Genomic DNA, 24,106 nt, shown 5'->3' on the forward strand with positions numbered 1-24,106 from the left:
AGCTATTATTATTTCAACCCCGGGTTATAATATTGTACATGTAGATGTAGGGCAGTGTGATTTAGCATCCAAAGCATATCAAAATGGTCAGATCACAGCAATTGGCACCACTGAACTCAAGTATCCAAGCCATACTGCAATTTGTAATTCAGTAGCAGCTTAACTTCCAATTTCAAAACAATTACATCCGATCCTTTTCCGATCTTTCTCTCTCCCTCGATTCTAGTAAGGTTTTTAGGAAAAAAGAACTATTGCAAATCTGATACTGAAGGATTTACTTTTCCACATATCCATATGTGTTCAAAGTGGATATTAAAACTTTTATTGGTTTGCTGTCATTTATAACTGAACTTAGCTTATTGAGAGATCCTTTGGAAGCTAAATATTTACTAAAAGCTGGTAGGTTTTTTATATTAATTAATATTGTATTCAGTAATGCAGTTTGTCATGGTGGAATTTGAGCTGCTGCTTTGAGCTGAAATAATACCACAGAAGCTGGTATCCTGTCACCAAGTCACCCTTTATTTACGCGTGGATAGCACTTGACACTGGTCCAGCTCCCTCAGAGCCAGCTCTCAGAGTAAGCTGAACTTCTGACACCCCTGTATATATCTGTCATCCAGGAATTGCTGATTAGACTAGATTAATAGCCCCCATCAAGAAACTAATATTCTGTGAGGTTCACTTGGCTGACCTCATTATAGACACTACAGAGCATGCGTGAATGTTTTTAGATGCAGTTAACCCTGAACATTTAGAGTTACTTTTATTTCAAAGTTCTTTAATGTAAAAATAAACATAACTTAAATTAGGTTAGATTCCCTACAGTGTGGAAACAGGCCCTTCGGCCCAACCAGTCCACACCGACCCTCCGAAGAGTAATCCACTCAGACCCATTTCACTCTAACCATTGCACCTCACACTATGGGCAATTTAGCATGGCCAATTCACCTGACCTCAACATCTTTGGACTGTGGGAGGAAACCAGAGGACATTCACGCAGACACTGGGAGAACGTGCAAACTGCATGCAGACAGTCACCCGAGGCCGGTATTGAACCTGGTACCCTGATGCTGTGAGGCAGCAGTGCTAACCACTGAGCCACCATATTACGAAGGAAAAGAAAGTGTGTTTGAAACCAAGATGAGGCTGATGATGTGATGATTGGAGGTCTCTCTGCTGGGTGGGAGGTTCCTTTTGAAAGATTGATAGTCCAATGCCAGGTGGGTGAGGGCCTGCAACACGCATCAAACCTTGCCTGGCATTTAATTGGCAAAATGTATCTGAGTTGTGGAATGGAAACTGTGAGTGGAGTGAACAGCAATACTTTTGTCAGAATTGGAAGCTTCAGGATTGTCTTGAGGTTGCAATGTATAAGCATAGGAGAAGGGCTTTACTCCAAAATGGACTGTGCTGCATCGACTATGGGAATAAGATTGGTATTCGGAACCTTTGAAAGAAATATTCTCAATACTTCTCTTTTCCGTCAAAACACAGAATTTTGAAACTTGAGAGGGTTCAGAAAAGCTTTACAAGGATGTTGCCAGGGTTGGAGGACTTGAGCTATTGGGAGAGGCTGAACAGGCTGGGGCTGTTTACCCTGGAGTGTCGGAGGGTGACAGGTGACCTTATAGAGGTTTACAAAATTATGACGAGCATGGATAGGATAAATGAACTTCCTGGGGTGGGGAAGTCCAGAACTGGAGGGCATAGGTTTAGGGTGAGAGGGGAAAGATATAAAAGGGACATAAGGGGCAACTTTTTCACACAGAGGGTGGTACGTGTACGGAATGAGCTGCCAGAGGAAGTGGAGGAGGCTGGTACAATTGCAACATTTAAGAGGCATTTGGCTGGGTATATGAATAGGAAGCGTTTGGAGGGATATGGGCTGGGTGCTGGCAGGTGGGACTAGATTGGGTTGGGATATCTGGTCGGCATGGACAGGTTGGACCGAAGGGTCTGTTTCCATGCTGTACGTCTCTATGACTCAATGACTCTAAATCCACTTCTGTGTAAATTTTCCTGCTACATTTGTGCAATAGTTTGAGATTTCCGTGGCCCTAACCTTACAACAGCCACCAACCTCTCAGGTCCCTAAACTGTATGTAAAACACTTCTTAAAACATCTGTTTGATTTTGTTAAAGTGTACCAATATACATCTCACAACTGTCAAATGTTTACAATAGGATATAGTAATTAACAGTCTGTTTAATTCAACCTTGGACAAATTTTCAATTTTGTAGCAAATGAAGGAAGTAAACTGTCTTAAAAAAATTTAAATAAGTATTCATTTTCTCAGTAGGACAGTGAATTAATTTTTAAAAATATACAAAGTGGGAGAAGACACCGGGTGGCCTGGTGGGTTAGTAATTAAATCACTTTGTGTGGAATCTGGTTCCCAGGAACAGGAAATAAGGCAAGCACAGTAATCTTATTGTGTACGTGGCCAAACACCAGCTTCCCAGTGGTCAGGTCAAACTTTGAAATTAAGATTTGGAGATGCCAGTGTTGGACTGGGGTGTACAAAGTTCAAAATCACACAACACCAGGTTATAGTCCAACAGGTTTAATTGGAATTACTACCTTTCGGAGTGCTTCCGATTAAAGCTGTTGGACTATAACCTGGTGTTGTGTGATTTTGAACTTTGAAATTAAGTTTGCTGAACTTTAAAGGCTGGTCAAATTACTGGTGGCAGGCAACAGGAAGACCTTTTGCAAGGTTTGCATGCCATGCATGCTCATTAAAAGGTCGTCTTGCCAGAATTAAGTTCCCTTTTTCCATTAAGCTATCTGTAAGGAGGCAATAATTGCCTTCAGGTTCCTGACTGTGTATCATTGGTGTGCAACAGGCAGGGTCATATGGTGCTGATGTTGCCTCGTGGTCTTTGGGGACCATGATTCAGTGAGGCATTGAATGGGATAGAGTGGGGCAGTCCAAAGGGGAATAGAGCAGGGAGGCAGGTCGAGGGAGGCTGCCTGTCCCAGACTTTGAGACTGTCCAAGGAAGGCTCGGTGTGGGGGAAGGGGCCATAGATTCTGTGGATGGAAGGGGTGGATGTAGGGAGGAGGGCAAGGTGTCTGAGGCAGAAAGGTACAGGATATTTTGGGACACAATGAATAGGGAAGGAACCAAGGTAATTAGTGTGGTGCTCCTCGAAGTGTACAGGAGTTGGTTTTCAGGCAGGAAGAAAAAGAGATGTTCCTCAAGAGTTGGGTAAGTGATGTCCCCTGTAGGGTTCTAAGGGTTAAACTGATGGTATTGGATGGTGGATAGAATAGTGACAACAAAAAGGGCGAATGTAGGGTGAATATTCCAGGATCTTGGTGCAGCAGTGGATGGTTTCTTGGAAATGGAGAATCTCAGAAAGCTAAGGAACAGTTAGCTTGGAAAACAGGAGGAGTCAAGGTCAGGATTGGCTTGGGGATAGTGGAGACAATTACTCTGGCAATATTTAAGAAGCACCTGGATAAGCAGTTAAAATGGCAGGGCATAGTATACTGTAGATCAAGAGCAGAAATTAATTGATTGATTGATTTGTTGTTGTCACATATATCAAAAAGTATTGTTATGCATGCTATACAGGCAGATTGTACCGTGCAAAGTGCATCAGGGTAGCAGAATAGAATGCACAATGCAGCGTTACATCTGCAGAGAAGGCGCAGAGAGAGATCAGAGTTAATATTTGAAAGGTCTGTTCAGAAGTCTGAAAACAGCAGGGAGGAAGCTGTTCTTCAGGATGCCGAGCAGTTCATTCAGTGAGCAGAGAAGCCCCTCAGGTTGTAAAGCACACTGAGCCATGTCTCTGTAAAACAGAGCACTCAGCAGTCTCTCAATTCCCTTTGGAAGATGAGTCCAACCTAGGTAAATGGGAATAAGCCCAGTTTGGCATGGACGTGGTGGGCCAGAAGGCCTCTTTCTATGCTGTATGACTCTGTTTCATTGACCATGATATTGGACTTCTTCACTAGTGTCTTTTCTCAAAGCACCTTGGGAATCATCAGACATATCCCGAGCTTCCACACTTGCACTTGCAATGGTAAGGTCACAAGTGCCCTGTTCAGGAGGACAAATGATTTTCTAAAGTTCACTACTGACTGCGAGCGGCATGCTGCCAGAGCTGTGAGTTTTACTGTTATTGCCTGTTTTCCACAAGTACAACGTACACCATCCTGCGGTTTGATCTTCCCTAGGTGATGGTGTATCTAGCAGAGGAGAGACACTGCCTGGAGTCCCCTGGGATGAAGCCCCAGGGTACCTGAATGATGCTCCTTCTCTTTAGTGTCCAGTAGCATTGCCCAAACTCCTCAAGGATAAAGGGCACCTGAAGGGAGGTCAAGGTGCCTTGTTGCAGCCTGAAGTTCCATGCACATATCTGGCAGATGGGTGTCCCAAGCTGATGACTGCTACTCTTTCCATGGAGACACCCAAGTGCTGGAGCCAACACAGCAGATTGAACTTAGATGGACTCCCTCATCTTTCATTGTGGTCTGTTCATGGCTTTTGGCATCTCCCCTCAGTGTTCACCTGCCAGCCTCTACATCCCCAATGGATCTCTTACAACTGAATCCCGAGTCTCAACATTTAGGTGGACCTCTGCAAAGGCCTGGAGGATCAAACACCTCAGTTGTCATATCCTCAACCACATGCCTGCACTCACCAGGTTGTGACCCTAAGCCTAATTTAAAATGTGCATCCAGAAAAATTAGTGTGTCTGCACCGGTGGACAGGGCAGGTGAATACTGTGATAGTGCATCCTCTGGGGATTCTGAATCCACCTCCGCTTGAGGTGGATCATAAAATTGTGCAGTACACAAGAGGCCTTTTGGCCCTTCGAGTCTGTGGAGCTTGTTCCTCCTCAGTCTTTGACTTAGTGCAAGGAACTGCAGTGGAGAACAAAAATAGTTAATTGATTGTTCTGCACGCTCTCTTCCCTCAAGAATGCTTCAGTCTTTAGTCCTGCCTATTCATTTGTCAACAGCAGACTGGAGGAATTCCCACTGGATTGCTGTGAGACTCTGGTCTCTCAGTTTGGACATGCTCAGTTCCCAGGCCTCCCCAGCAAATTTGGCAGCTTTCCCCTCAGATTGAGGACTCTTGTGTTATGGCCCTCCAGCAGTCATGGTGAACAACCTTTGACTCTGAGTTTTCCCTGGCAGACAGAAGGAAGCATTGAGTACTTTCATGATGGAAACCTGAGCAGTTTATAAACTTGCCTGCCTGTGACAGCTCCTGAGCCGTCTCCAGTCGAGGTTAATGACCGCACTGTCCTGCAACTGATCAAACTTTCACAGGATTAAATGGCTCCTGCATATCACCTAGGTAAAAACAATGACTGCAATGTCTCTGGAAACCAGAGTCTAGATTAGAGTGGTGCTGGAAAAGCACAGCAGTTCCTCGGATGCTGCCTGAACTGCTGTGCTTTTCCAGCACCACTCTAATCTAGACTCCTGCATATTGAATCCATGTGTTCTGTCTGCTTCACACCTGACAGCCTTTTGCATTTGCGCTACCTGATGCCCCTAGTGTCAGTGCGCAGTGACTAGTTGGTGCCACATACAGAGTACAGAGGATTGTTCAACCTGTTCTTGTACTGCATTCGGAGTGAGCTTCATGGTCAGTAACCATTGCTGTGACTTCCAACCAGGCTTCTTTGGTCTGATGGGACGGCCTCTTGCTGCCATCCTTGGGAAATCTCCAACCTCTACTGGATCACCTGGAGGAGAACCTGCAGTGGGGCATCACCGAACACTGGGCTGTCTCCTCTGAGACAACCTGATCTGCAAGACATTGGGTGGGTAGAGGATGAGAAGGGCCAGAAGATTTGGATTCAGTCCAAGACCCTTGGTCTCCATCCTTTAAATATAACACTTGTCTTTGAGGCTGAGATAACAGCAGGGGTATTAACTTCCTGCACACCCTGCCCCATGATTCCCCATGATGCGAATGCATACCAAATTCTCTGGCTATATCTGATTGCATGTGGCTAGTTGTGGCAGCCTGAAGCAGAAATTAGTTGGGAGTGTGGTGCTGGAAAAGCATAGCACATCAGGCAGCATCCAAGGAGCAGGTGAATCAACGTTTCGGAGAAGAGTCAAGGGCCCTGCTGTGTTTTTCCAGCACCACACTCTTGACTCTGATCTCTCGCGTCTGCATTCCTCACTTTCTCCCTCTGCTAGGAGAAGTTAGTCATTTCTGCTAGACTAATCAAAGCCTTTAAAAAGGAAACTTCAGATAGAAAAAAGGCCATAACATTGACACATTACTTGATGATGGACACAAGTATGAAGCCATAGTGACAGGCTAACAATTACCTGCTTGAAGTGAAGACTGTGTTATTGCTGCAGTCTGGAAAGTGCACTTAACCAACAAAATTTGTAAGAAGTGTGATTTGTCATACCTACCCACATGCTGTCCAACTTTTCTTGATATCTGTAAAGCGTGTGGCACCATGGGATGTTGGGTACAAATGTGCAGGACATTTGGTTCCAAAGGTCAAGATCTTAGAATGAAGCGCAGATGATGAAAAAGACGGTCCAACACTACAGCAAGGAAAATGTTAACGATGTGAAAAAATGCAACTCAATTCTGAAGCTCAGAGTCAACTCAGTGAAAGGCAAACTTCAGAACGTGGCCAGACTTCACATATTGTTAACCTCACACATCATATTGACAGAACATGGCAATCAGAAACATTTGTAATCATTGATATCAAAAAGGCAGAGCAATATAAACTAGAAGCTGAAGTTGACACTGGAGGTAGTGCCAACATATTACCACTAATTTCCCTAATGACCTTTACCTCAGCAACTGGCCCTCCATGGTACAGCCTATGTCTCACAACATGTAACACTTGATGCAATCGAATCAGCCATTAATCTGTAATGAAATTACTTGGAAACCAAGTTCTGCGATGATTACATCTGATACACTGAGCAGATTATCCAACCCACACCATGGCCAAGATATTTGTTTTGATCCACACGCTGATGCTCTAGATGATGAAGTTTAAGCCATTCTCAAAATCTACCTTTGGCACTTTGGTTGGAACAAATGTGAACAGTTGCAAACAGCAGCTATCAAAGATGAACAAGAAGAGTTGCAAAAGATCATTTATCCAGGACTGACCTGACATAACTTTAAGGATGTCCTCAAGAAGATTTGTTCATTCTGGCCTATAGAGTTGAAATTGATATATCACAACAAACCATTTTCAAGGACAAAGCAGAACATCATACCTAGACCATGTTATGCCAGGGACAGATCATATTGAACACACAAAACACACATGAATCTATGTACAGGGCCGGGTCTGAAATCAGGTGTTCAGTGATTCCTGAATGCCAATTATATCGACCCCAACAATAGAGGGAGCCTCTATATTCACACCCAATGTTCCATTCACTACTTGGGAAAAAATAAAACAGACCTATTCATGCTGGATCAGAAAGATTACATCCTCATGATGAATTGCTTCTCTAAATTTCCATTGTTCAATCACTTAGCAACACAATGGGCATAGATGCCATCAGCACCACGAGTGCCACTAATTACAGTTTATTCACCTTCTCAGATCAGATAGTATCTGACAACGGATCACAGTCCACCTGCAAACTGTTTCAAAACAAAAACCAAGTGTGTACATATCGCGTAATTACCCCACTATCCATGCTGCAACAGTCCAGCAGAGCATACAGTATGTACTATCAAGTCAATGATAATCGTGTCAAACAACAAAGCAAGACTTTTACATTATATTGCTATATTTTTATGTAACACCAATGGAAAAGAGACTACTAGCATCAGCATAGCTTATGCTTGGAAAGCAAACACAAATGGCCTTGCCCAGCAACCAATTGCTAACCATTTTGAGACACAGCACATTCTTCTTCAAAGACGGAAGAGGTTGAAGAAGATAAACGAAGAGCAAGCAGTTAGAAAACTAGCAAAACTGAGCACTGGAAGAGAATTCAAGTTAGCAATATAAATACAAATACTTGGATACCAGCGAAAAATAGAATAGAATAGAACCTCTCCAGTGAAGAAACAGGCCATTCGGTCCAACAAGTTCACACTGATGGTCCGAAGAGTATCCCACCCAGACTCAGTCCCCATCCTATCCCCGTAACCCTGCATATCAAGGCTAATGCACCTAACCCACACATCCCTGGACATGACCCGTAATTTAGCATGACCAATCCACCTAACTTGCACATCTTTGGACTGTGGGAGGAAACCCCATGCAGACGCAGGGAAAACATGAAAACTGCACATAGACAGTTATCTGTGGCTCCAATTGAACTTGGGTCCCTCATGATGTGAGGCAGCAATGCTAACCACTGAGCCATCATGATTTCTAAAACATACAAAATCATCACTGGTCATGGAGTTAAATTATGAAAAAAGCTAGCTCATACCAATGTACAGTACATCACTCGTGTACAGAGAGAATGAAGAGGGATATTCTGATGTTAATAGTTTAAATGTGTGTTGGATTCTTCAATACCATAATATCCATAACCTATTTTTAAATTCTCTGATGCCTTTGGCATTTATTACCCATCCCTAAATGCTCAGAGGGCAGCTAAGAGTCAATCACATTGTTGGGAATCTGGAATTATTGGCCAGACCGGAAAAGGAGGCAGATTTCCTTCCTTAAAGAACATTAGTGCACCTGATGGTGTTTTTGATAGCTGACAATGATTTCATGGCCATTATTAGACCCTTAATTTCTTTCTTGAATTTGAATTCCACCATTTGCCATGGCGGGACTTGAACCTGGGTCTACAGGACATTAGCTACGATGCTGGATTAATAGCCTAGCACTAATACCACAAGACCATTGCCTCCCCTAATATTGTAGGAGGTAACATTAGTATTGCCACAGAGGTAAAATATCCTGTTGGAGACAAGCTCATTTCAATTTTGTGATAGTTAATTTGAATAGTGGGTCCTTTAACATGGGTGTCCTATCAGATTATCCACATATACATATACTTTTGGGTTGGTAGAGCATTACCTAAACTTCAATTACTTCTTAATTAAGTTAACTTATCTCTTTCCTCCCTCTTCTCCTCTGTAACTGTTTGAACAGGGGAAGGTGCCTTCTTCCCTCCATTACCTTTCTCAATTGACTATGTCTTCAAGTGTCAGCAGATTTTTCTACCATTTCGGAGCATTCCAACCAACACTTCCTTTCTTTTCTTTCTCTGAAGATGACAATGTGTTATAGTCAAGTATGCCCCTACATTACGGGTGACCTTCATGAGTGAAAATTGTATTCCATTCATTATGCAAGACCTAACTTTTGCAACCTCTGTCATATCAAACAGTCGAACATGTAATTATCATCCTATACAGTCAGTACTAAGATTTGGATTCACAGATGATTTCTCATTGACCATCACTCACTCATCTATCCACCTACATTTCACCCAGAATGCTGAAGGAGGGTTTACATCTTCGGCCTGAGGTAATTTAACTTTACAGAAGAGGCTGTAATTGAACCAGCAGCTTTCCATGTATACATGCCTCAACACAACTCTCACATTCATTCGCCACATTTTAAAATAAATAATTTAACAGCAGTGAAATCATTATTATATCCAGAAAATCATGTCAGATCATTTTATCGTTTATCGTTTCAGACATACAGCTTAATCTACATTTTAACATGACAACAGACATTATTATTAATTAAAACAAATGTAACTCATTTTGGTGAATAAAATCTTAGCAATTCTGTTTCTAAAAGAGGTATTCATTTCTATTAAATGCCACCCACTAATTTCTCCCCTTTGAGATCCCCATGAGCTACATGCTTTCCAAAGATGTGAATGATAGGAAGGTGACACCTCCTGATCTTCAGCCAATATCATGATGTTCCAGCTGTGGCTAGGAGGTGGCTATGGGTGACTTAGTTCTCTGCGCTCTCTCTCTCTCTCTCTCTCTCTCTCTCTCTCTCTCCATTTTTTGGATACTTTCCTTCCTCCCAGTTACTGCCACGGACCACGCACAGTTATGTAGATATCATTCGATGGCCTGGAATTTCTACACAATTTCTGTTTTCACTGTATTCAGCAAAATGCACAAAAAATGTCCTCATCTAAATTTGTTGCTGAAAAATGTTCTTTCTGATGAATCTGTACAGAGGGTGGTTATACTAAATAAATATACATAAAACAAAAAAAAAATCAAAGGTGGAAAACAAATAATAGCAGTGGCTTAACAACAGCCAAATAACTCCATGACCTCAACTTCATCTTCACAAGAATAAGGCAGCTGTTGCCTGACAGTGTTGCAATCAGCAGCTGCAACCTATTTGAATGCATCACTGTCATAAATTGTGATAAACACTAAAATACACAAACATTGCAAACATCTACTCACAATTACATCACAAAACTCTTCATCACACGATAATTGTTATAGCAGATAAAATAATGTACCCTGTAGCTGCAAATCCTCACTTGGAAAGCTGTGTTATGTTTTTATACTCGAAATCAAAAATTTTGTGCAGAAACATTATGACGAAAAATGATTCTGGATTTCCTGCCTAACCGGATTAAAAAACGCATAGAAATCAATAACATTTTAACCTATATACTGTTATGAGAATTTAAGTATGTTTTAACTTGATTTCCTGTTCAAAAGGTATTTGTCATTTCAACCTATTTTGTACAGTGGTGCTCTTTACTGCATTGAGTTTCAATAGAGCCATGATTGTATGCTAAACTGCTGTTTTTGTGCTTAGATTGGGAAGATGAGCCACATACACAAACAGCAGACTCCAGTTCTATTTAAATCCACAGTGAAAAGCACAAGGTGGTCCTTTGACTGAGAGAATCAAAACTTGATGGGCCGCGATGTAACTGAATACCAAAAGGATTGTAGCCTGTGGAGGTACACCATTAAAAAGTGAAGGGGCAGGGAGGGACACCGTTGCTGCTTTACCCATGTGCATACTGGGGTATAGCGTAAAAGTTCCTTCATAAAATCTGGAAAAGCAATTGAGCTGACTGCTAGTTGTGACATTACAAAGCAACCAATTAAACTATTCTTTAATCTGTATTTTAAAATAATATCGCTATAGTTTAACCTGAAATACTGACTAGAGAAAACCATTGCCAATTTTTCATCTCTGAAATCCCTGCATAATAGCTGCTAAATGTGCTATTGACCGTGGGCGGCATGGTGGCACAGTGGTTAGCACTGCTGCCTCACAGCGCCAGAGATCTGGGTTCAATTCCCGCCTCAGGCGACTCTCTGTGTGGAGTTTGCACGTTCTCCCCGTGTCTGCGTGGGTTTCCTCCGGGTGCTCCGGTTTCCTCCCACACTCCAAAGATGTGCAGGTCAGGTGAATTGGCCATGCTAAATTGCCCGTAGTGTTAGGTAAGGGGTAGATGTAGGGGTATGGGTGGGTTGCACTTCGGCGGGTGCGGTGTGGACTTGTTGGGCCGAAGGGCCTGTTTCCACACTGTAAGTAATCTAATCTAATCTAATCTAATATATTTATGAAATATAGAAAAATTCTGCCATGATAGTGGTTTTAGTGATTGATCTTAGAAACTCAAGGTCTTAATTTATTGAGAGTCTTTTCATCCAAAGGTCAAGTTTTGTTTTTTTTCACCTGCCCTATTGCAGAATGAATTTCCTGAGAGCAGGAAATTTGTCCCTTAAAAGCAAAAGCAATGCAAGCTTTTCATTATGTCTTAAAGAATTAACTAACATTCATGCTAATGTCAGTCAGTTCTATGAGTAATTGATTTATTGTGGGAATTGGATGATAATAAACTGAAATGTCATCCAAACAAAGCAATGTTCTGCTGGTGCTAACTTAATAATTGTGATTTAATAATTTAATAACTTAATAATTGTGAAGCACTAGCTTTTGGAGCTCTGCTCCTTCATCAGCTGGTTATGGAGTATAAGATCGTAAGACGCAGAATTTATAGCAAAAGTTTACAGTGTGATGTAACTGAAATTATATATTGACAAAGACCTGGATTGTTTGTTAGAGGCCTGTGACCAGTGGAGTGCCACAGGGATCGGGATTGGGCCTACTATTTTTCATCATTTATATAAATAATTTGGATATGAGCTGATGACACCAAAATTGGAGGTATAGTGGACAGTGAAGAAGGTTACCTCAGATTACAATGGGATCTTGATCAAATGGGCCAATAGACTCAGAAGTGGCAGATGGAGTTTAATTTAGATAAATGTGAAGTGGTGCATTTTGGGAAAGCAAATCTTAACAGGACTTATACACTTAATGGTAAGGTCCTCGGGAGTGTTGCTGAACAAAGAGACCTTGGACTGCAGGTTCATAGCTCCTTGAAAGTGGAGTCGCAGGTAGATAGGATAGTGAAGAAGGCATTAGGTGTGCTTTCCTTTATTGGTCAGAGTACTGAGTACAGGAGTTGGGAGGTCATGTTGCGGCTGTACAGGACATTGGTTAGGCAACTGTTGGAATATTGCGTGTAATTCTGGTCTCCTTTCTATTGGAAAGATGTTGTGAAACTTGAAAGGGTTCAGAAAAGATTTACAAGGATGTTGCCAGGTTTGGAGGATTTGAGCTATAGGGAGAGGCTGAACAGGCTGGGGCTGTTTTCCCTGGAGCGTCAGAGGCTGAGGGATGACCTCATAGAGGTTTATAAAATTATGAGGGGCATGGATAGGTAAATAGGCAAAGTCTTTTCCCTGGGGTCGGGGAGGCCAGAACTAGAGGGCATAGGTTTAGGGTGAGAGGGGAAAGATATAAAAGAGACCTAAGGAACAACTTTTTCATGCAGAGGGTGGTGCCTGTATGGAATGAGCTGCCAGAGGAAGTGGTGGAGGCTGGTACAATTGCAACATTTAAGAGGCATTTGGATGGGTATCTGAATAGGAAGGGTTTGGAGGGACATGGGCCAGGTGCTGGCAGATGGACTAGACTAGGTTGGGATATCTGGTTGTCATTGAGTTCGACCGAAGGGTCTGTTTCCATGCTGTACATCTCTATGACTCTAAGTCTCTTATCTTTTAGAATGAACATGTTAGTTTCTATTCTTTCATATGTAAATCGCAGAACTTTTTTAAAGGTACATTCTCAAGTGAACTCGAACAATTGGTATCATGTCAGCCCAGATAATACATTAAAGGTGTGAGGTGCCCTGTGTGAGACTGTCTGCGCCACAATCACATTTTCAGATGGTATCACCTGCCCACAAAGCATGCTGTCAATATATCATAGCTGAAGCCAGTAACGTTCTTGTTCAACCTCTGTTGAAAGTGGTCACTTAACTCTTTGTGACCTGGGACAGTAAAATAGTGATGTGTAGAACAGATCAAACAGCATCAGGTTCACTCTCCATTTTGTAAACTGACATTCTTAGTACTGGGTAGCCCTCTTGCCTCTGAATATGAAAAGTGTAGGTTCAAGCTTGACTCCAGTGTGACAAGCATATTATTTCTGTTGTTACTTCCAAGCAGTGCTAAGGGAGTTGGTAAATGTTGATGAGATGTTGAACCAATTCACAACTGACCCTTCAGATGCCACAATTTGAAGAAGAGTTAGGAATTCTCTAGATACCTTGACCAACCCTTCACACTCAACCAACATCACTGAAACAAATTAGGCAATCAGTCATTTCTGTTTGCAAAATTTTGCTGAATGAAAGAAAGACCTGCATCTAAGATCATCCCAAAGCACTTGAATGAAGTCACTGTTGTAAGGAACCCACCAATCAATCAATCACAGAAAAGTACCACAAGCACAAAAAGAAACACACTATGTAGTCATTTAGATAATGTTGATTAAGGGATACATTTTAGCCTGAATTCAGAGAAGCTCTACTGCTTTTCAAAATGGTACCATAAAATATTTTGCATACATCTAATTGGGGCAGAGAGAACATTGAGTTTAAACGTTTTCTGAAAGATACATATGACAGGGCTCTACTGGCATGTCAGCCTTGATTTTTGTGCTTTTGTCTCTGGAGTGGAACATGAAGCCACAACCTGCTGTGATAGTGCTATGACTGAACCAAGACTGACATTCCAAATTCATTTTGTCACTGCTTCTCAAGTACTTGTAGCAGTCAAGGGCTTTGGGATATCCTGGTGTATAATATATGCTACAAAATACTATAAACTAAAAATGGTGCTGTATGTTAGATGATCTTAGCTGGAATAAGACCTTGGATATGAAAATAGGGGAGATACTAAATGAATATTTTGCATCAGTATTTACTGTGGAAAAGAATATGGAAGATATAGACTGTAGGGAAATAGATGGTGACATCTTGCAAAATGTACAGATTACAGAGGAGGAAGTGCTGGATGTCTTGAAACGGTTAAAGGTGGATAAATCCCCAGGATCTGATCAGATGTACCCTCGAACTCTGTGGGAAACTAGAGAAGTGATTGCTGGGCCTCTTGCTGAGATATTTGTATCATCGATAGTCACAGGTGAGGTGCCGGAAGACTGGAGGTTGGCAAACGTGGTGCCACTGTTTAAGAAAGGTGGTAAGGACAACCAGGGAACTATAGACCAGTGAGCCTCACCTCGGTGGTGGGCAAGTTGTTGGAGGGAATCCTGAGGGACAGGATGTACATGTATTTGGAAAGGCAAGGACTGATGCGGGATAGTCAACATGGCTTTGTGCATGGGAAATAATGTCTCACAAACTTGATTGAGTTTTTTGATGAAGTAACAAAGAAGGTTGATGAGGGCAGAGCAGTAGATGTGATCTATAGGGACTTCAGTAAGGCGTTCGACAAGGTTCCGCATGGGAAACTGATTAGCAAGGTCAGATCTCACGGAATACAGGGAGAACTAGCCATTTGGATACAGAACTGGCTGAAAGGTAGAAGACAGAGGATGGTGGTGGAGGGTTGTTTTTCAGACTGGAGGCTTGTGACCAGTGGAATGCCACAAGGATTGGTGCTGGGCCTTCTACTTTTTGTCATTTACATAAATGATTTGGATGCAAGCATAAGAGGTACAGTTAGTAAGTAAGCAGATGACACCAAAATTGGAGGTGTAGTGGACAGCGAAGAGGGTTACCTCAGATTACAACAGGATCTTGACCAGATGGGCCAATGGGCTGAGAAGTGGCAGATGGAGTTTAATTCAGATAAATGCGAGGTGCTGCATTTCAGGAAAGCAAATCTTAGCAGAACTTATACACTTAATGGTAAGGTCCTAGGGAGTGTTGCTGAACAAAGAGACTTTGGAGTGCAGGTTCATAGCTCCTTGAAAGTGGAGTCGTAGGTAGATAGGATAGTGAAGAAGGCGTTTGGTATGTTTTCCTCTGTTGGTCAATGTATTGAGTACAGGAATTGGGAGGTCATGTTGTGGCTGTACAGGACATTGGTTTGGCCACTGTTGGAATATTGCGTGCAATTCTGGTTTCCTTCCTATCGGAAAGATGTTGTGAAACTTGAAAGGGTTCAGAAAAGATTTACAAGGATGTTGCTAGGGTTGGAGGATCTGAGCTATAGGGAGAGGCTGAACAGGCTGGATCTGTTTTCCCTGGACCGTCGGAGGCTGAGGGGTGACCTTATCGAGGTTTACAAGATTATGAGGGGCATGGGTAGGATAAATAGGCAAAGTATTTTCCCTGGAGTCAGGGACTCCAGAACTAGAGGGCATAGGTTTATGGTGAGAAGGGAAAGATATAAAAGAGACCTAAGGGGCAACTTTTTCACGCAGAGGGTGGTACTTGTGTGGAATGAGCTGCCAGAGGATGTGGTGGAGGCTGGTACAATTTCAACATTTAAGAGGCATTTAGATGGGTATATGAATAGGAAGGGTTTGGAGGAATATGGGCTGGGTGCTGGCAGATAGGACTAGATTGGGTTGGGATATCTGGTCGGCATGGACGGGTTGGACCGAAGGGTCTGTTTCCATGCTGTACATCTCTATGACTCTATGACTCTATATCACTGTTAGTCTGAGAAATTAAAGTGGAGAAGAAATTAAAGTGGGGAAGAAGTTGGCCAGAGATCATAATCCTGATTGGGAGGATAGCAGGAAAGTCAATGTTTTTGAGTGTTGTTCAAAAATCCACACTGTCAGTGAAACCGCTGAAGCTCATCTTATGGGATCTCAGATGAAGAAAACAATGTGGTTGAGACACTCAGATGTTGTGGGCAAATAGAGAGCTCTAACCAAGTGAGGTCACCTTCTCTGTGAGAAAATTCAGAAAAAAGAACAAAATTGCTGTGAGGTTTAATTCATATTGTGCCATGTCAGTGGAGAAACCATTGGGGAAAAGGAATTTCAAATCAGAGAAGAAAGTCCTTCTATCTTCGAGCTTCCTAATTAAAACAGTAAATTTAAAGGGCTTGAACAGACCTGGCTCTACATTTGAAGCTTGTCTGAACTGAAAGTTTGGCTTTGAAGTACTGGATCTTGCTCATCCACAACACAAACCTGCAATTATTTCCATTGCAAGATGAGTAAAATGTACAGTTTATTGTAATTTATGAGTAAAATGTACAGTTTATTGTAATTTATGATTATGTGCCCTTTGAGATAGAATATCCAGCACTCACTACAAAAAATACTTTGCTCATAAATAAACCTTGCAGAAGACTGTAAAAGCACTGCGGTTCTATATCAAATTTTGTCTTAATAGATATATTGGTATAATTGGTTACTCTGTTGAGAAGTAAGACCCTCTAGATTTTGGCAGGTTCCTGTTCAACAACACAGCTTCAAATAGAATTTTCTGACATGTTCCATAAAGTTATTATGAAGATGGTGAATGATATGGATCTGCAGCATCTGTCCTTGGAGCACTTGCCTTTCTTGACAAGTAAGAAAAGGGATAATACAGGGAACTGAATTCTATTATCCAGGGTTTTAACTGTGTTCTGAAGGCTTGCTTGTAACTTGAGCTGTAAATTCTTGTAGCATAAAATACTGTAGAAGAGTAAGGCTAATTTTCTCTAAATATAGATACTATTATTTGTGAAAGCTTACCAAAGCTTACCTGCTGACCAGATTGTCAGAGCAATAACAGAATTGAGCCCTTGAGGCTCACTGATGGTGAACACTGCATGGTATAATTCAGGAATGTCTTATGTTATTGCTTCCCAAACTATTTTCTAATGTGACCCTGTTTTAACAACTGATAATTAATGTGAGCCGAGATACCAGTGGAAACAAAATGGTAACAAAACAACATTCAGTATATAATTATTAGATTGTATTTTGTAGATTAACATTTGCATCATATAAATATGAAGATTTTTGTTTCAAAGTGCTTGTAAAAAGTTTTATTTTATGTACTCAGGATTCTGTCAAACTCTCCATTTTTCTTGGTGGCAGAAGACTCAGTGAGACCCTTCTCTGTGCAACCCCCACCCTCACTCACTAGTCTTCATGCAGCCATTACACAAACCTGCATCTCTTTCCAAATCCCCCTACCTCACTCACGCACTCAGCAACCCATCTTCCTAAATCCCCTCCTTTTCAATGTCTCACTAAATCCCTCTTCTCAACCTTTCCCCACCTCACTCAGTCACTGTGCAGACCCTCTACCACTCTTTTGTTCTAGTTGCTAGTCACTGTAAAGCAACGTTGCCAGCACAGCAACCACATTTTCAGTCTGTTCTCTGTTTAGATGTCCTGTAATACAATTCCAAGGTGACCACATCCTGAGGTGAGACTTGATCCTGGATTTCCTTGCCGAGAGGGACAGTCACGACCACTTTGCTACAAGACCCTTTCTGTTTCCATTTTTAAACAATGTTTTTAATCAACCTCTTTGGACATGTTTTGGCACACTTCTATGGCAGGTGGGACTGGAATCTGACTTTTCTAGCCCAAAGGTTAGATACTACCCTTGTACCACAACACACATTTAAGTAGTTGCAATTTCCATTTTGTAAAATTAACTTTTTCAGAAATGTTATGACACACTCCCAAAGCAGATGAGATTGGAATCAAGGCCATTTGACACAGACGTAAGGGAGCTGTAACTAATTCTGCAACTTCTTCTAGTCTTAAGTATAAAAGCATGAGTAGATCCCGAGCTAATGCCTTCAACTTACATACAATTAACATCTTTCTTTCTGTCCCTAATCTGCACTTAGTCATATTTAATTGGTCTCAGGATCTCCAGATTTTAGTAGGGAGAAATTAGCCAGAGCTCTGTTCTGGACATTTAGCTAATATCTGTGGCCAACGATTAAAGGTGAAATACGTGTGTGATAGTTGATATCAGCTTCACTCTGAATTTTCCCAAGATCAGGGTGGCACTCACCATTCAAGTTCATACATTGAAGGTGACCACTGGCTGATACCAGTGCGATCACACTGCAGAACGAGTCGCCATCTTCAGGAAATTCAAGTAACGGAGTGGTATTTGTTGTTATTTGCCCTTTAAAATTTTTTATTTGGAGTTATTGTATTCAGAATATTTACAATTGCACCAACAATAGACATTGGCAATTCATTTCTGGGTAAATTTAAGGACTTCTGTGGTGCATTGGTAGTGTCCCTACTCCTGAGCCAGAAGGACAGGATTCAATTTGCCCAGAGAGGTGTCAGAGTTTTTTGGAAGTGGTCAATTTTCTTTTAAAAGTATATCACCAATTGGAGTTTGTAACATGGTTCATTTTACTGCACTTTAAAACAATTTATTTTTCCAGTTTAAGGTGCTTGTCTCTCATAGGAAATTTAAAAAAATTACCTTGCAAACTACTCTTACAGGACCCATTCAGTGATCTAAAGATCGTTGGACTGAATCGTGCTGGCCAGCAAGTGGTAGGTGAAATAATTCCACAGAGGCCGGTATCCCATCACTAAGTCAACCTTTATTTACATATGCATAGTACTTGACACTGGTCTGACCTCCTTAGAACCAGCTCTCAGAGCGAGCATAACCTCTCACATTCCTGTGATTTCTGTCAGCCAGGGCTTCCTGATTGGGGCTGTCAACCTGGAACTCATATTCAATAAAGTCTACCTGTTCTCGTCACTATAGTAGGAATGAATGTGAGGGGAACTGGATTGAAACTGTTTCCTATCACTAGGCAAAAGTATATTGAACAGTTCATCAACTTCACCAACACATTCCACCTCGACCTTAAGTTCACCTGGACCATCTCAGACACTTCCATCCCCTCTTCATCAATGGTGACTGACTTAACACTGACATCTTCTACACACCCACCAACTCCCACAGCTACCTGGATTACACGCCCTCCCACCCTGCCTCCTGGAAACATGTTATCACTCTCCGCTTATGCGGAAGGTCAGGAGGCATGGGATAGAGGGAAATTTGGCCAATTGGATAGAAAACTGGCTAACCGGTCGAAGGCAGAGAGTGGTGGTAGATGGTAAATATTCAGCCTGGAGCCCAGTTACAAGTGGAGTTCCGCAGGGATCAGTTCTGGGTCCTCTGCTGTTTGTAATTTTTATTAATGACTTAGATGAGGGAGTCGAGGGTGGGTCAGTAAATTTGCAGATGATACGAAGATAGGTGGAGTTGTGGACAGTGAGGAGGGCTGTTGTTGGCTGCAGAGGGACTTAGATATGATGCAGAGCTGGGCTGAGGAGTGGCAGATGGAGTTCAACCCTGCCAAGTGTGAGGTTGTCCATTTTGGAAGAACAAATAAGAATGCGGAATACAGGGTTAATGGTAGGGTTCTTAGTCAGGTGGAGGAACAGAGGGATCTTGGGTCTATGTACATAGATCTTTGAAGGTTGCCACTCAGGTGGATAGAGTTTGTAAGAAGGCCTATGGAGTATTATCGTTCATTAGCAGAGGGATTGAATTCAAGAGTCGTGAGGTGATGTTGCAGCTGTACAGGACTTTGGTTAGGCCACAGTTGGGGTACTGTGTGCAGTTCTGGTCGCCTCACTTTAGGAAAGATGTGGAAGCTTTGGAGAGGGTGCAGAGAAGATTTACCAGGATGTTGCCTGGAATGGAGAGTAGGTCGTACGAGGATAGGTTGAGAGTTCTCGGCCTTTTCTCGTTGGAACGGCGAAGGATGAGGGGTGACTTGATAGAGGTTTATAAGATGATCAGAGGAATAGATAGAGTAGACAGTCAGAAACTTTTTCCCCGGGTACAACAGAGTGTTACAAGGGGACATAAATTTAAGGTGAAGGGTGGAAGGTATAGGGGAGATGTCAGGGATGGGTTCTTTACCCAGAGAGTGGTGGGGGCATGGAATGCGCTGCCCGTGGGAGTGGTAGAGTCAGAATCATTGGCGACCTTTAAGCGGCATTTGGATAGGTACATGGATGGGTGCTTAATCTAGGTTAGAAGTTCGGCACAACATCGTGGTCCGAAGGGCCTGTTCTGTGCTGTATTGTTCTATGTTCTATGTTCTCTCAGCGGAGCAGGTAAGGGCTGTTTGGCAGTGGCTGCTTGAAGGCTCGGTGACGTTTGTTTAATGGTTTAAATTTGAAAGTTTTTTTTAAACAAAGCGCGGAGCGGACCCAGAAGCTGGTGTAGCACAAGCTTACCTGGGTAGGTTTATTTCCCCCTATAAAAGCGTGCAGGAGAGGAACCCGAGGCACTACAAAGGTAGTGCCTCCCATCCGCCCTCCTCCTCTAACTTAATAATAAGACTCGTTTTGGTAAGTAGGTAAGTGCTGCATTTTGCATGTTCTATTCTTTAGACCTAGTTTTTTTTTTAAAAGGTTACTTTTAGAAGGATGGCAGTGAAGGCAGTGCAATGTTCCTCTTGCAACATGTTTGAGGTGAGGGATGCCATGGTCGTCCCTGCTGATTACACTTGCAGGAAGTGCACCCATCTCCAGCTCCTCCAAGACCGTGTTAGGGAACTGGAGCTGGAGATGGATGAACTTAGGATCATTCTGGAGGCAGAGGGGGTCATAGATCGGAGCTTTAGGGAAGTAGTAACTCCAAAGATTGCAGACAGATGGGTGACAGTGAGGGGGACTGGGAGGAAGCAGCCAGTGCAGGGACCCCCTGCGGCCGTTCCCCTCAAGAACAGGTATACCGTTTTGGATACTTGTGGGGGGGGGGGGGGTGGCGACTTACCAGGGGTAAGCAATGGGGTTCAGGCCTCTGGCACAGAGCTGTCCCCATTGCTCAGAAGGGAAGCGTGGAGAAGAGCAGAGCAATAGTTATTGGGGACTCGATAGTTCGGGGCACAGACAGGCGGTTTTGTGGGGGCAAGAGAGACTCATGTTTGGTATGTTGCCTCCCAGGTGCAAGGGTACGTGACGTCTCTGATCGTGTTTTCTGGGTCCTCAAGGGGAAGGGGGAGGGGGAGCAGCCCGAAGTCGTGGTCCACATTGGCACCAACGATGTAGGTAGGAAGAGGACTGAGGATGTTAGGCAGGCTTTCAGGGAGCTAGGTTGGAAGCTCAGAGTTAGAACAAACAGAGTTGTTGTCTCTGGTTTGTTACCCGTGCCACGTGATAGAGAGTCGAGGAATAGGGAGAGAGAACAGTTAAATGCGTGGCCACAGGGATGGTGCAGGAGGGAGGGATTCTGGTATCTGGATAACTGGGGTTCTTTCTGGGGAAGGTGGGACCTCTATAAACAGGATGGTCTGCACCAGTATCCTTGGGGGGAGGTTTGCTAGGGCTCTTGGGGGGGTGGGTGGGTTTAAACTAACTCTGCAAGGGCATGGGAACCTAGACTGCAGCTTTAGGGTGCAGGACCTGGAGTGTAGGGAGGTTAGGAACATGGCATCAATCTCAAAGGAGGGTGCCTGTAAACAGGAAAGTGGCTTGAAGTGTGTATACTTCAATGCAAGAAGTATACGAAATAAGGTAGGTGAACTTGCAGCGTGGGTTGGTACCTGGGATTTCGAAGTTGTGGCTATTATGGAGACATGGGTAGAACAGGGACAGGATTGGCTGTTGCAGGTTCCAGGGTTTAAATGTTTTAGTAGGGTCAGAGGTGGGGGTAAAAGAGGGGGAGGTCTGGCATTGCTTGTCAAAGATAGTATTACAGCGGTGGAAAGGACGATGGATGAAGACTCGCCATCTGAGGTAGTTTGGGCTGAGGTTAGAAATAGGAAAGGTGAGGTCACCCTGTTAGGAGTTTTCTACAGGCCTCCTAATAGTCCTAGAGACGTAGAAGAAAGGATTGCGAGGATGATTCAGGAGAAGAGTGAAAGGAATAGGGTGGTTGTTATGGGGGACTTTAACTTTCCTGATATTGACTGGGAAAGCTATAGCTCGAGTTCGTTAGATGGGTCGGTGTTTGTCCAATGTGTGCAGGAGGGTTTCCTGACACAATATGTAGACAGGCCAACAAGAGGTGAGGCCATACTGGATTTGGTTCTGGGTAACGAACCAGGCCAGGTGTTAGAATTGGAGGTAGGTGAGCACTTTGGGGACAGTGACCACAATTCGGTGACTTTTACTCTAGTGATGGAGAGGGATAAGTGTGCACTGCAGGGCAAGAGTTATAGCTGGGGGCAGGGAAATTATGATGCGGTGAGGCATGGCTTGGAAAAGTAGGCTTCAAGGGAAGGGGGCAATTGATATGTGGAGCTTGTTCAAGGAGCAACTATTGAGTGTCCTTGATAAGTATGTACCTTTCAGGCAGGGAGGAAAGGGTCGTGTGAGGGAGCCGTGGTTTAATAAGGAATTGGAATCCCTTGTTAAAGGGAAGAGGGTGGCCAATGTAAAGATGAGGCGTGAAGGTTCAATTGGGGCGATTGAGAGTTATAAGGTAGCCAGGAAGGATCTGAAGAGAGAGCTAAGAGCAGCAAGGAGGGGACATGAAAAGTCCTTAGTTGGTAGGATTAGGGAAAACCCAAAGGCTTTCTATAGGTATGTCAGGAATAAAACAATGACTAGGGTAGGAATAGGTCCAGTCAAGGATAGTAGTGGGAAGTTGCGTGTGGAGGCTGAAGAGATTGGGGAGACACTGAATGAATACTTTTCGTCAGTATTCACTCAGGAACAGGATATTGTTGCCGATGTGAATACTGAGTTACAATTAATTAGAATGGACGGCTTTGAGGTATGTAGGGAAGAGGTGTTGGAAATTCTGGAAAGGGTGAAAATAGATAAGTTCCCTGGGCCTGATGGCATTTATCCTAGGATTCTCTGGGAAGCAAGGGAGGAGATTGCAGAGCCATTGGCCTTGATTTTTATGTCCTCGTTGTCTCCAGGAATAGTGCCAGAAGACTGGAGTACAGCAAATGTGTTTCCCTTGTTCAAGACGGGGAGTAGGGATAACCCTAGTAACTATCGGCCGGTGAGTCTCACTTCTGTTGTGGGCAAAGTCTTAGAGAGAATTGTAAGGGATAGGATTTATGAACATCTGGATAGGAATAATGTGATCAAGGATAGTCAGCATGGTTTTGTGAAGGGCAGGTCGTGCCTCACAAACCTTATTGAATTCTTTGAGAAGGTGACTAAGGAGGTGGATGAGGGTAAATCGGTAGATGTGGTGTATATGGATTTTAGTAAGGCGTTTGATAAGGTTCCCCATGGTAGGCTAATGCAAAAAATATGGAGGTATGGCATTGAGGGTGAGTTGGAGGTTTGGATTAGGAAATGGCTGGCTGGAATAAGACAGAAGGTAGTAGTTGATGGTAAAGGTTCATCTTGGAGTGCAGTTCCTAGTGGCGTTCCGCAAGGATCTGTTTTGGGACCATTGCTGTTTGTCATTTTTATAAATGACCTGGAGGAGGGGCTAGAAGGTTGGGTAAGCAAGTTTGCGGATGATACGAAAGTCGGTGGAGTTGTTGACAGTGAGGAAGGATTTGGCAGGTTACAGCGGGATATAGATAAGCTGCAGAGCTGGGCAGAAAGGTGGCAAATGGAGTTCAGTGTGGGTAAGTGTGAGGTGATTCACTTTGGTATGAGTAACAAGAAGATGGGGTACTGGGCTAATGGTCGGATACTTGGTAGTGTGGATGAGCAGAGGGATCTTGGTGTCCATGTACACAGATCTCTGAAAGTTGCCACCCAGGTAAATAGTGCAGTGAAGAAGGCATATGGCGTACTGGCTTTTATTGGTAGAGGAATTGAGTTCCGGAGTCCTGAGGTCATGTTGCAGTTGTATAAGACTCTGGTGCGGCCGCAACTGGAGTATTGTGTGCAGTTTTGGTTGCCATACTATAGGAAGGATGTGGAGGCACTGGAACGGGTGATAGGAAGATCGTAT

At 43.1% G+C, this 24,106-nt stretch overlaps 1 protein-coding gene across 7 annotated transcripts in view; it reads left to right on the forward strand.

Annotated features, from left to right (window-relative positions):
* Nucleotides 1-24,106, forward strand: part of nexmifb (neurite extension and migration factor b) — a 314,997-nt gene that overhangs the window by 217,160 nt on the left and 73,731 nt on the right. The window contains exon 1 of one of the 7 annotated variants that reach the window (XM_072595428.1): nt 10,871-10,901. The exons of the other annotated variants lie outside the window; for them this stretch is intronic. The gene's annotated coding sequence lies outside the window, so the exon portion shown is untranslated. Of the gene's footprint in view, nt 1-10,870; nt 10,902-24,106 lie in introns of those variants that run through there. 7 annotated transcript variants of the gene reach the window in all.

The sequence above is a fragment of the Chiloscyllium punctatum genome, chromosome 25 (assembly GCF_047496795.1).
Source record: "Chiloscyllium punctatum isolate Juve2018m chromosome 25, sChiPun1.3, whole genome shotgun sequence".
In the NCBI taxonomy this organism is placed as follows: domain Eukaryota; kingdom Metazoa; phylum Chordata; class Chondrichthyes; order Orectolobiformes; family Hemiscylliidae; genus Chiloscyllium; species Chiloscyllium punctatum.